General features: G+C 36.1%; 1 pseudogene; it reads left to right on the top strand.

Annotated features, from left to right (window-relative positions):
* The first annotated feature begins 4,760 nt into the window (after positions 1-4,760).
* LOC132060733 (cytochrome P450 71AU50-like) lies at positions 4,761-6,831 on the top strand (annotated as a pseudogene).
* Positions 6,832-12,926: the final 6,095 nt, after the last annotated feature.

Raw genomic sequence — 12,926 nt, 5'->3', positions numbered from 1 at the left:
GTGTGTGAAGGCCATGTTTGGCCGTGTGCATACATGTGTGTGTAGGCAAGATTAATTAAATTTTATGTTGTATTCTAGCTATGATTATGATGGAAATTACATTGGCAATGGAAGTTGGAAGAATTTGGTTGAGGTTGGAATTATGGAGGGTTGGCCGTGTGGTACATTAAGGAGAAGTGAGGTTGAATTAATTTGTAATATGTTGGTTGTGTTGTTGTTGTGATCCTTGTAATGTAAATGAAGGTAAAATGGTATAAGTTTGCCTTGAAATGAAATGTAGGAACTTATGTCATTTTAGTATGATTTTATGGTATTATGAAAATGAAATGGTTAAGGTGTAAATTGTGAGTAATGTTGATGAATTTGGAAGATAGAAATGTATTATAAACTTGTATATTAAAGATTGGAAGAATTGAGTAAGTTATGGCTTTGGTGGAAAAATTGGCGTAATTTGTATATCTTGTATACATATTGTAGAAATGTTATGGTGTGTCTCCGAATGGTATTGTGATGATCTTGATGAATGATGAATGTGAAAATGTTGGAATTGAGTTGGAAACGCGAAGTTGGAATGAGGGTTATATCATTATGTTGGAAAAATGACTAAATAGGCTCTATTGTATTAAGTTGTGGTTGTTGATGTTCTTGATATTTTTGTTGGGTTGTTGTTGGTTGTGTTGAGCCGAGTTGAATCTCGGGGGTGTCATATTTATAGGGGAGGTCTTTGCCGAAATTTCGGTAGCCAATATTTAACCGAAGTCGTAATGTTAAACTTGCATGAATAGTAAGCGGTAAAGATGACCATTTGCGGATTTTCGGCGAAACGGGAATCAAGATTTGACGAGCGTAAGGCATAACAAAGGTATGTGGGGCCTTCCCTATTCTTTCTTGGCATGTTCTGAGCATACTAGGCTTGAAAGCGGGCCCTGATTGCGCTCCTGCGTCTCATAATACAAGATTGAAAATAGCGTCAAATTGTTCAGTACAATTGAACCTGTTCCTTCACAACTTATCGTCGAAATGGTTTGTATGCATGAAACCTTCCCTAATGGACCCGGATTGTTCCAAACGCTCATAAATGAGTTCATAAAGTCTATGATCCATAATTTATGTCCGCCGCCTCGACTTGACCCGAGGTGGGCCCACAAAAATCCGAGACCTCTTACTACGGTTTTTAATTGACTTATTTCTATATAATGTTAAAGAAATCTTTTGATTATGGTACCGTGTCGAACGATGAATATGATGAGTCCATGATATGCTTTGACATGTGTTATGATTCTAGAAACATGAATTGAAGTAAGTAATCGTGCCATCCCCACAAAGAGCATACACATACATATACGATTATCGTCCGATTTTCTCGAGCGATATGTCATCTGTTTTGTTCCGTTTGCTTAAGAACGACCATTCTGAATCTCTTGTAAGCCCCATGATATATTTGCTACGTCCGAATAGTCTCAAAAACTCTGATTTGACATAATCCGTCATGGCATCCGAAAGGTACGTATTATGACTATTTGTGTGATTTGTTTAATGAGTACGGACTTATATGCATATGTTTCGCATTACTACGTTCGTGCAAGTTATGATATGTCTATTCACGAGCCGGGCCGGGATATGTTCTCGTGCGGTTTACGTGCACTATTCACCGAGTCCCTCGTACTTGCGGGCGGGACACGTTATTTGTACGATTGTGATGTGATGATACGGGGATGGCGGCCGGGATGGCACATGATTATTATCCACCGAGACCCGCGGTACGGGGCGGGACACGTTATGTACACATGATATATATATATGAGTCGACATGCATGATCCTACATTACCGAGTCCCTTAATAAAGGGCCGGGACACGTTATGTGCATACTTGGCATAAGATGATGTTACGTATGATTCCATCTACCGAGTCCCTTATCAGAGGGCCGGGACACGACATAAGCTCATATGACATTATATGATTCGTTATGCATTACTTATCTTTTGGTATTATGTCTCCTGAGGTCTCGGATGAGGTATCGCCTTTGTATTTCAGATTCTGGCTATAGCTCGACCGTTATATTTCTATACTCATGTCACGATTATGATTATGCTTCTTACTAATCCGCTTTACATACTCGGTACATTTCCGTGCGACCCCTTGTTCTTCGGGGGCGTGTTACATGCCCGCGGTACGGACGCACCTCGAGACACGCCACCGGCTTAGGATACCGTTTCGCTATTGGAGAGTGCTCCATTTGACCGGAGCCGATATTTTTGGTATATGTCTTCCGTTGTTCGTTTGCTTTGTACATATGCTTATTGGGTACGGCGGGGCCACGTCCCGTCTTCGGTCCCGATACGTATGTTAGAGGCACGTAGACATAAAGAGTGGGTTATGGTCTGTCTGTAGAGTTTGTGTATGTATTATGTGTTTGGGCGGTTATCTACCGCGGGCAGCCTTGCCGGCTCGCCTTTACATGTGTATATAAATATGTTGGCCCTGTGTGGCCTTTGCTGGTATTTTCTGAATGCAGGTTAATTTTTGGTTAGTAAGAAAAACAGAGGAAACTCTGCCCAAATTTTTTTCTAAATGTTTGAGTTACTACTTTTGGGCTTTTGGTACGTACGGGTGCCCAGGTCGGGCACTAGTCATTTCCTTTTAAAGAAAAATCCACCCAAACCGAAGCATCAAACACTCCTAACTGTAGTAATTGAATCTAGTCTAGGATAAAGAGTATTAAGTAGGGGTGTACATGGAGCGGGTTGGTTCGGATTTTTTAAACACCAAACCAAACCAATTGCGTCGGGTTTTTAAATTTATACACCAAACCAAACCAATAAGATTCGGGTTTTTCAACCTCGGGTTGTCTCGGGTTATTCGGGGGTTTTTTTTTTCCGGAATATTCTTGATACAAAACATATAACTTTTACTTCAAATATTTCTTTAGTCCTAGTAAGATACAACTATGTAATTAAGGTGTTTCATAAGAAAATAACACAAAATGTGAGAAGAGTGATGATGACGTTTTATTAAAATATTCAACAAAAGATAATAAAATTGGTTAAAATAAATATTGCTAATTAATAAACCATAAAGAAAAGGACCATAATCTAAAAATACTAAGTCATACTAAAATAAGTACGGCTAATAAGTATTATTTACATGACAAGAAAAAAAAAACTTAAGTTATGTATTTTCACTCTCTAAACCAATTATGCAAAACTAAAGAATAGATATCTAACATTATTGTCATTCCTAGTGGTAAATTGAATTTCTTTTGTTAGTATTAGTGTTGACTTGGTTTTGGTTTAGACTTTATATGAGTTACTACATCCATAGGATATAAAACTTATTCACATTCAAAATTCTAAGTTCAAGCTTTAATAATATGATAATAGATTAAAAACTACGAAAAAATTTAAGAAATATTTATAAATTACATTACAAATAAATATTTTAAAAATTGAATAAATGTAATGTCGGGTTGGTTTGGTTCGGTTTGACTTTTTTTAGCTAAACCAATTATGGTCGGGTTTTTTTTTCTTCAACACCAAACCAAGTCAAACCAAACCACTAGTCGGGTTTTTTTCTCGGTTTATCGATTTGGTGCGGTTTGTCGGTTTACTTTGTACACCCCTAGTATTAAGTGGTTGGTGACGTGTAAATATAACTAAGTGGCGTTATAGGGGGTTTAGCGTTTTACGCTAAAAGGAATTCCTTTGCATTTTGGTAGATTTTTTTCGGAGTGCATAGGTAAATATCCCTTAAATAGTACATCTCCCTTTCCTCGTCTTTATCGTTGTTAAATAGTTGGTGAGGAAGGAGGATCTGTTAATGAACATGAGACTCTCTGTATCCGAGTTATAATTTATGCACGGATAGTCAATAGTGTATAGAATATTTAAGTATGTCAAGTTAAATTGACTTGCAACAATATGTAACTTAACATGGTAATGGCAGCACTGATGGTGGAAAGAGTGGAGGTGCTGGTGGTGGAAGAAGAAGTGGAAGGGAGGGGGTAAATGTGTTGAGGGTAGTGAAGTGACATGCCACGTGTGTCCACGTCACTAAAATGTTAGTGCCACGTGGAGTTGGGCATCCACCTCGGACAAACTTAACGGAAGAGGGGTATATTTGATCTACTTTGTGAACGTTAAGGGTATTTTTGAACCGAAAATATAACGGAGGGTAAATTTGATCCTTTTCAGAAGAGTAGAGAGGTAAATTTGACCCTTTTCCCTAAGAAAAATAGAGTAATAGTGAAGATGAACTTCGTATTAAATTGTGTTGATAGTGTAAGAAATTGTACTCTCAATCAGTATAATCGTAATTCGGTTATATCAAATAATTATCAATTATTTTGACTTCCTTCTAGTTTACTAAACAATCTACCTTCTGAAAGGATCCATCTTTCATATTCTTCAAAATAAAAGGGCGGTTAAACTTTTTTTTTTTTTTTTTTACTTTGAAAACGATAGTGTAGAGTCAAATACTTCAACCACAAACTATAAATGAATGACAAATATTTTTGTAGCAGAAGTAAAAGAAAACAAGAGAGATAAGATTGGTTGAGAAAGTTAAGATCTACTCTGTCCGTCCCATATTATTTGACCGTATTACTAAAAATATATGTCTTAAATTACTTGTTCATTTACAAAATCAAGATAAAATTAATTAAGTCTTTCCCATCTTACCTTCAGTATTAAATGTTCTTGAAAATAACAATATTAATTAGAATGTATTTATTGAAGAGAGATAGAAGTTATGATTTCTTAAGAGATGTACAAAATGGAAAGTCGCCTAATAATATGGGACGGAGGGAGTACAACAGTTCAATAAAATACTATTACTGTTCTGCTCTTCTCCTGCATTTCCATCCTCTTTCACCAACATATATTCATTGTATCATCTTTCATTAGAAATCTTAGAAGGTAACAAGTAGTCATATTTATTATAGCCATGGCTTTGATATGGCCAACTCTAATGGTTGCTCTATTTGTATATGCTTTGTATGAGCTGCTAAGCATCCAGAAGAGAAAAAGGTTTGCTCCAGGTCCAAAAGGTCTTCCCATTTTAGGACATCTTCATTTGTTAGATAAACATCCACACCAAGATTTACAAAAACTAGCCAAGAAACATGGTCCTATTATGTATGTCCGAATGGGACTAGTACCTACAATCGTTGCCTCGTCTGCTGATGCAGCCGAGAAGGTTCTCAAGACATATGATCATATCTTTGCTAGTAGGCCTCATCATGAGGCATCTCAATATTTGTATTATGGCCAGAAGAATTTGATATTTGCACAGTATGGTGCGTATTGGCGTAACATGCGCAAGCTTTGCAACGTGCACCTTTTAAGTAACCACAAGATCCGTTCATTTCAATCCATGAGAAAGCAAGAAGTTGAACTTCTGATTAAGTCACTTAAAAAAGAAGCTCATGATGGCGTAGCTGTTGATCTTAGTGCAAGGATTTCGTCCTTGAATGCTAACTTGCTTGCTTAATGGTGTTTGGAAAGAAGTACATGGATGAGGACTTGGACAAGAGGGGATTCAAAGCTCTAGTTCAAGATGTTGTGCATTTAGCAGGAACACCAAATCTTGGAGACTTTTTCTCCTTCCTCGGTGTTATTGATCTCCAGGGATTCACCCGCAAACTCAAGGATCTTTCGAAGGTGTTTGATGAGTTTCTTGAGAAGATTATTGATGAACATGTTCAGTCTCATGACAAGAAACAAACTATGGACTTTGTGGACACTATGATGGACATTATGCAATCAGGAGAAGCAGAATTTCAATTTGATCGTCAAAATATAAAAGCTATCCTCTTGGTATATATTTCACCCCATTTTATCATTACTAATATTAGCTCAACATACCATGAGCCTTGAGAATAATGGTTTGTACTACTACCATTTCAATTTGGTTGTTTTTACTTTCCATTTTAGTTTGTGTCAAAAAGAATTCCTTTTTTTCTAATTTGACAACTCTTTAATTCCAACATTCCAAATGGAAACGTTTAAGACCGCAAGATTAAATTAAAGGACATTTCGATACATTAGACATATCTTTAGCTTCATACCACAAGATTCAAAAGTCTTATGTACTTTCTTAAACTCCGTATCTAGTCAAACTAAGACACATAGTGTGAAACGGAAGAAATAATCAATTACCGTGTCTCTTTTCTATACAGGACATGCTTATGGCTGCAATGGACACTTCAGCATCATCAGTGGAATGGATACTCACAGAACTTCTTAGGCACCCTCAAGTGATGAAGAAACTCCAAAAGGAGTTGGAAGAAGTGGTAGAAGAATCCGACCTGGAGAATTTAGCGTACTTAGACATGGTTGTAAAAGAGGGCTTGAGGCTGCATCCCGTAGTGCCACTATTGCCTCATGAGTCAATGGAAGATTGTATATTCGACGGTTTCTACATACGAAAGGGATCTCGAATCATGATAAATTGTTACGCAATTCAGAGAGATCCAAATGTTTGGCCTGAGCCTGAGAATTTCTTGCTTGAGAGATTTGATGGGAGCAGCATAGATTTTCGTGGACGCTACTTCCAACTTCTACCATTTGGCTCAGGCAAAAGAAGCTGTCCTGGAATGCAGTTGGGGATTACTGTCATTCGCCTTGTGGTGGCACAATTGGTGCATTGCTTTGAGTGGGAGCTTCCAAATGGTATGCAGCCCTGTGATATAAATATTGATGAGCAGTTTGGGATAGTAACATGCAAAGAAGAGCCTTTAATGACTATTCCTACTTATAGATTAGACGAATGATGCAAATACAAATCTCCATTTAGATACCTAATGTTGGGTTTTTATCTATTGAATACAACATCTTCGGGTTTTACTCTATCATTTTTGTGATTGTTGTGTTCTTCACCTGCTATTCTGCAACTATTGCAGTGATAATATACATCTATGCCTATTCAGGTTCGTATTTTCCAGTACTCTCACTATATATACAATAAACATTTTTCTTTTCTGGTTTCCCTTTTGGATGCGTGTTAACAAATCAAAAGATAAAAGTTGCAAATTAAAGTAGCGTCACCTTACTACAGTTTAATGTGAAGTTGAAAGAGCACGTTTTCATATTATCAGAATGACTATAGAAAAGGGTCATCAATGACACATCCAAGTATTTTTATGAGGTCGTTTGAACCCTAAACAAACATAGATCTGTGAAAGAAAACTGGTTATTTAGTTATGCAATCTCTCACAGGGACAACGAGGCGTTTGAAAATGGAATAAAGCAATCAAATTTCGTATACATGTGAAAAGCACTTGGAATGATTGAAAATATACTAGAATAAAGATTGCCACATCTATATCTATCTATCTACATCTATCTATTTATCTACATCTATTAAAAACACGAATAATTTTCGCTAAATGTTGATCGACTTTTATGCCCTTAAATATTTGTATAGTAGTGGGTATAATTATCCAAGATGGGAATTCTTTTTCAAGATGGATTTTAATTGGACTTAACATTGGTATGCATCCTAATTAGTTTGGACTGAATCCTACTCCTTTTGGGTAGCAATTTTTTTCAAGTTCGTTTGGAATTAGAATCTCTTTCATGAGTAATAAGTCTAAAAGAGGTTTGATATTTGAAAGTGTAGTTGGTTTGATAAACAAACCACGTAAATTTCTGCATTTGATGAAAGCAGGACTCTTATGTCCATATCATACCATATGTACGAAATCAAAGTTGGGGATTAATTGATTTTATTTTTAATCATGTTTGATCATAGGAAAGCAAGATAGAAGGAAACACAGTATTTCTGTTGTAGGATCGGAGGAGAACACATAACTACCAGGATCAATCTTATCATTTGTTCCAGCCATGAAAAATTAGCCTTCAAGTTTAATTTCACAATTAAGTGTATGCATTCAGAGAATATGTATTTCATAAATTAAAATAAAAATAAATAAATAATTACTAAATCTTTTTTTCAGTATTCCTGCAAACATGGATTGATAATGTGAGGTTTTTGAAGGTTCGGGTTGATTAGAACATGGGATCCGGCTCCTCTCCATTTCTCTTCTCTCCATTTTTCTCGTTTGTTATATGGGATTTCTCAAAGCTATCATAATCCTGTAAACAGTAGCACATCAGTGAAGCGGTCAGAAAGATTGAAGAGTGACATTTTTTTCCGGTCAATATTTCAAGGAGAAAGATATTGAATTGATGTTTGAGAACCAGAACCAATCGATGAAGTTTATCCTGCTTAGGCACTAAGGTAGTTTAATTTCTGTGCTAGACAGCCTTTTCCATTATAACTGATACACATCAGTTTTTTCAATAGTTCAGTATAGTTGAATAAAATCACTGGATAATCCAGACAAATTTATTTGATAGTTGCAAAGGAGATTCTACAACTAGCATGAAGAGTAACATTATATTAAAAGGTTAATTTCTAACGATAGGTGGACATTGTCAAAGAGCATTCACTAACACTTGTTTAGCCAATTAACCGAAATTTCCATCTTTGTAGCTTCAGGGAAAGAACATAATTAAGCCTCAAACAATTATTTGTTTATCTATTTTTGTGCCAGTTTCTTGAAAGTATACAGGGCAAAGGAAATTATAATACCTGGAAGAAGCTGATCCTTTCCAATGGATTATTCCTTCCACTAGTCAAATCAATTTTGACATTAGTAACAATGACATCTTCCTCATTCAAATGAGCGTCAGAGTTCTGGGAACAATAACAATAAGTACCGGAAGCATCTGAAGATGGCTCCGGAACGGAGTTAAAGGAAGGCACTATGCCCGAAGGGACCATGCCTGAATCCTCATACTTTGTGCTAGGAAAAGATACTGGAGATAGCCCAAACTGTCTCCGAAATAGAGACTGGGGACTGCGCATTTGTCACGGGCAAAAAAAAAAAAAAAAAAAATATAGAAGGAATCAGAATCAAGAACCGGCTACACTCAATAGATGTGAGCACAGTTGCAATTCTCTTGCAATGTATTTTTGTTCATTTCTCGTAAACTGTTGTCTATGTAAAGTTGTAAATGCTTGTGTACGTTCAAGTAATGGAATGAAGCAAAACTTACACCTTCTAAACATTCTTGTATATGTCCGAATGAACAAATTCATTCTTAGAATTGCTCACAATTAGAAGCAAATAATGATTACGAATCTGAACAATTGTGGCCAGATGAACAGGAGACGTCCTCTTCATAAGCACCATAAACATAAGTGGGCCCTCTCTTATAAAGCCATTCAGTTAAATGGCTAAAAGACCAGATGCTTTATTTTCCGGTCGTAAAGTTAACCATATGCGTTAAATTCCCGGACTTCACCAAAACCAGAAGTAGACAATTCCTGGTCATTAACATCCCTGGTCTATGAGGCTGTGAGGTTATAAAAGTTTCGGGTACAACTTAAAAACTCAAGAGTCAAATTTAAAGACTAGTGGTTTTGGTATATCTAAAACCCAAGAGTCAAAACTCAAAGAAAAATTTACGGTACAACTAAAAACCCTAGAGTCAAAACTCTAAAATTGAAAGTTTCGGGTACACTTAAAAACCTAAGAGTCAAGATTTAAAGATTAGCAGTTTTGGGGAAAACTAAAAATCCAAGAATCAAGTTTCAAAGATTAACAGTTTTGGAGAAAACTAAAAACCCATGAATCAAGGTTCGAAGATTAAAAGTTTTGGGGAAAACTGGAAACCTAAGAGTTAAAACTGGAAGGTTAAGAGTTCTGAGTGAACATCAAAAAACCGAGAGCAAACTTGCTGTGGTAATAATTCTTTTCAGCACCAACTAGTTGTCAACGGTGGAAAAATAGCAGCGGAGTTGTCATTTTGAATCCTTACGTTCTGCATTCTTTTTCCCTTCGACCAGTTTTTGTCCCGAAAAGGATTTTTCTGGCAAAGGTTTTTAATAGGGGTAGGCGTTCGGTATTTTCAAAGTTCGGGTTCGGTAATTCGGTAATCGGTAATTGAAAGTAGATACCAAATACCGAACTTTCAAATTTCGGTTCGGTAATTCAGTAATCGGTAAATCAAACTTCGGTTCGGTATGGTATTCGGTAATACCACATTGAAGTCGAAGATCATCACTGGCCAAGCTCATTTGCCCATATATATAACGACTTCCGTTAATGAGCTTGATAGGATAAATGCTTCCAATAACATAATCACGTAAGAAACAATCCCTGGCCTTTCTCAGATATCTAACAGTCCAAGTGCAAAGGTAAAAGATTTGGACCAAAACTGACCTCTAATTTAAGTATGACCATGCAAGCATCTATGGAGCCAAAATAAGCCGACAATCTCGACCAAGAAAATTAAGAGAGGCAAGAATATTGTCACCTGTTACTCTGCCTCCACTACCCCAACCCAGAGCATTTCACAACACATGGCCGATATAACTTAAATATATTACAACATAAATCAAAACAGCCGACATGGAGAAAAGACAAGCTCTTTAGGATCAACAAGTACAAAGGGGTATATCAATAACATTGTAATAAGGAGACCTTAACCAGAGGAAATTAAGGACAACGGAAAATTATTTCGGTATTCGGGAAATACCGAATTACCGAACATATAATTACTGAATACCGAATACCGAAACCGAATACCGAACTTTTTTAATTTTATTACCGAAAATCGAACCGAAAACCGAAATACCGAAACACTCGGTTCGGTAATTCGGTTTTCGGTGTTTTATGCCCAGCCCTAGTTTTTAACGAGGCAGCGTTAAGGATGTTACATGACTTTTTGGCAAAAATGGAAAAATCTTCCACTTCCCGGTCACATCTCGGTGAGTAACCGGAAAGTGCGGGGAATATCTGTATACGGTAAAATTCTACATTACACATGGCACGATGTGGTATCGACATGTGGCATATGAGAGCGGTCGAAGATATATTTCGTACTAGAACCCGAAGCAGAGTCTACGAAGAAATTGCCATGGGTCACTAATGAATTCCAGCGTTAGGTAACCGGTCCGGATACAAATCTATGGCCGGCTAAGAAGCAATTCAAGATGTGACTGTTATAGAAACGTTACCAAAGACCTCAAGATCCCTCCAGCCTTTATTAGGCTTTATTAGCTTTTATTACCTATTAATTGTCTTTTATGGCAACATTAATATTGGTAATTAAGGGGCACGATTCATGAAATTTGTATCCCATAGCTCAAGTATAAATAGAGCTTCTCATTTCACTGCAAGGATCATCCAATCCTAGCTTAACAATTATACTCTATTAACTACAGCAATTTATAAAGCATTTCTTATTCTTTTTGTACCGGAGGCTCAGAGCTAATCAAAGCCAAGTGTTTATCCGGAGTCAACACTATTGAAGAAACTCTTACGGGCTCATTCGGCTTAGGCTTATTATATTACATTTTCTGCCTTCTATTTACTTGATTTCACTGTCAATTGTTATTTAGCTTTTTCTTATCTATAACAAATCAATTTACGTATCCTTTAAACCACTAACAAATTCAACTGTACATTTTTTGGTCTAAACACTTATTCTCTTTTCTGAGTCAATTTTCTCTGAATTAGTTCTAAAAGGTAAAGGTAGATATAATTGCCTAAGATGAATTTCTTTTTCAAGATGGCTTTTTAATTGGATTTAACATTCGTATCCTAATTCATTCAGATAAGTTTTGGACTGCTATCCTATTCAACAAATAATACTTGTCCAACAAAATTTAAAGTTAAAAACCTCTTCCAAAATGTGAAAATAATCTACATGGATTAGTTCTAAAACCAATCAAGCTCCTACCTATTTTTGAACTACTATACCATACGATTCCTGATTGACAAGGGCATCGAACTACTTCTTATCAATATTTGAAGGGATTTATTGCCTCATTAAATTTTTCAATAATCGGATTTAGCAGTCATCACCGTACGCTCGAAATATCAGCTTTGTAGAGGTAAATCTTTGTTCCGTTGCGTGCCTCATTAAGTTTGTGAAGAGTTTTAAGTTGTTAATCTCCCTTTTGGTTTGTAAAAGGTCGTTTCTGGTCATAACTATGACAAGAGACATGATGTTTCCAATTTGAGTACTATCTTATCAATGTTGATGGTGGGGATCGTGTGCATTAGTCTCATAGTTTTTATACATCTAAATTCTCATACGTCTTGAGCACAACTTACAAATTTTTCTTTTTGTTTGTGTTAGATGGATGTTATTATATGTGGCCCATGGTCGTGTCATGAAAAATCAACAGTTGCAAAATTATTAGGAAAATCCACTTCGTTTTTGGATAAAAAAGACATGAAACTAAATGGGTACTGGTTTAAAGAATAGGGAGTTGTTCCGACTAATGAAAAACATAATTGAAACGGATTAACATATGGAGTACTTTTGATTTGCAGTGAACCTCTCATTAACAAATATACGGCTTTACAATTATTTGCAGTTATCGATAACATAAACTATAAGGATACACTATTTGTACATGTTGCGATCGAAATAACAAGATGGTCGTTAAACTTCGTACTATGTACATTTTCAGTAGTATATGCAATAAAGTTTATTATATTCAGTAAGCATTTCTCGTGCAACACACGATTATAGAGACTAGTCTATATTATTATTTTAAAAGCATGAATATAAATATTGGTTGACCAAAATATCCTTCAACTATTGAACGACATTTATACCCTTAAAACTAAAGTATTTCTTTAGAATAGATTATTATGTATTGGGTAGTATTGTTAAAAGTTTAAGATTTACGGTGGGTACCGATCAGGATTCATGTTCTTCTATTGAATTTAATTTCCAGTAGAAGTCTTATTCAGTGTCATAGTTAAATAATATCAAAGTACTATTTATGCGGTTAATGGACAGAGGGTCGGCTGCGTGATGCCATAGGTCTAGCTAGACGAGCAGAACACAAAGCACAGAATCACGTTCCCAAGTTTGTACTGAATTTATGTATATAAACTTGT

The sequence above is a fragment of the Lycium ferocissimum genome, chromosome 6 (assembly GCF_029784015.1).
Source record: "Lycium ferocissimum isolate CSIRO_LF1 chromosome 6, AGI_CSIRO_Lferr_CH_V1, whole genome shotgun sequence".
NCBI lineage: Eukaryota > Viridiplantae > Streptophyta > Magnoliopsida > Solanales > Solanaceae > Lycium > Lycium ferocissimum.
The sequence above is the reverse complement of the archived record's forward strand: the minus strand, read 5'-3'. Positions and strand labels throughout refer to the sequence as shown.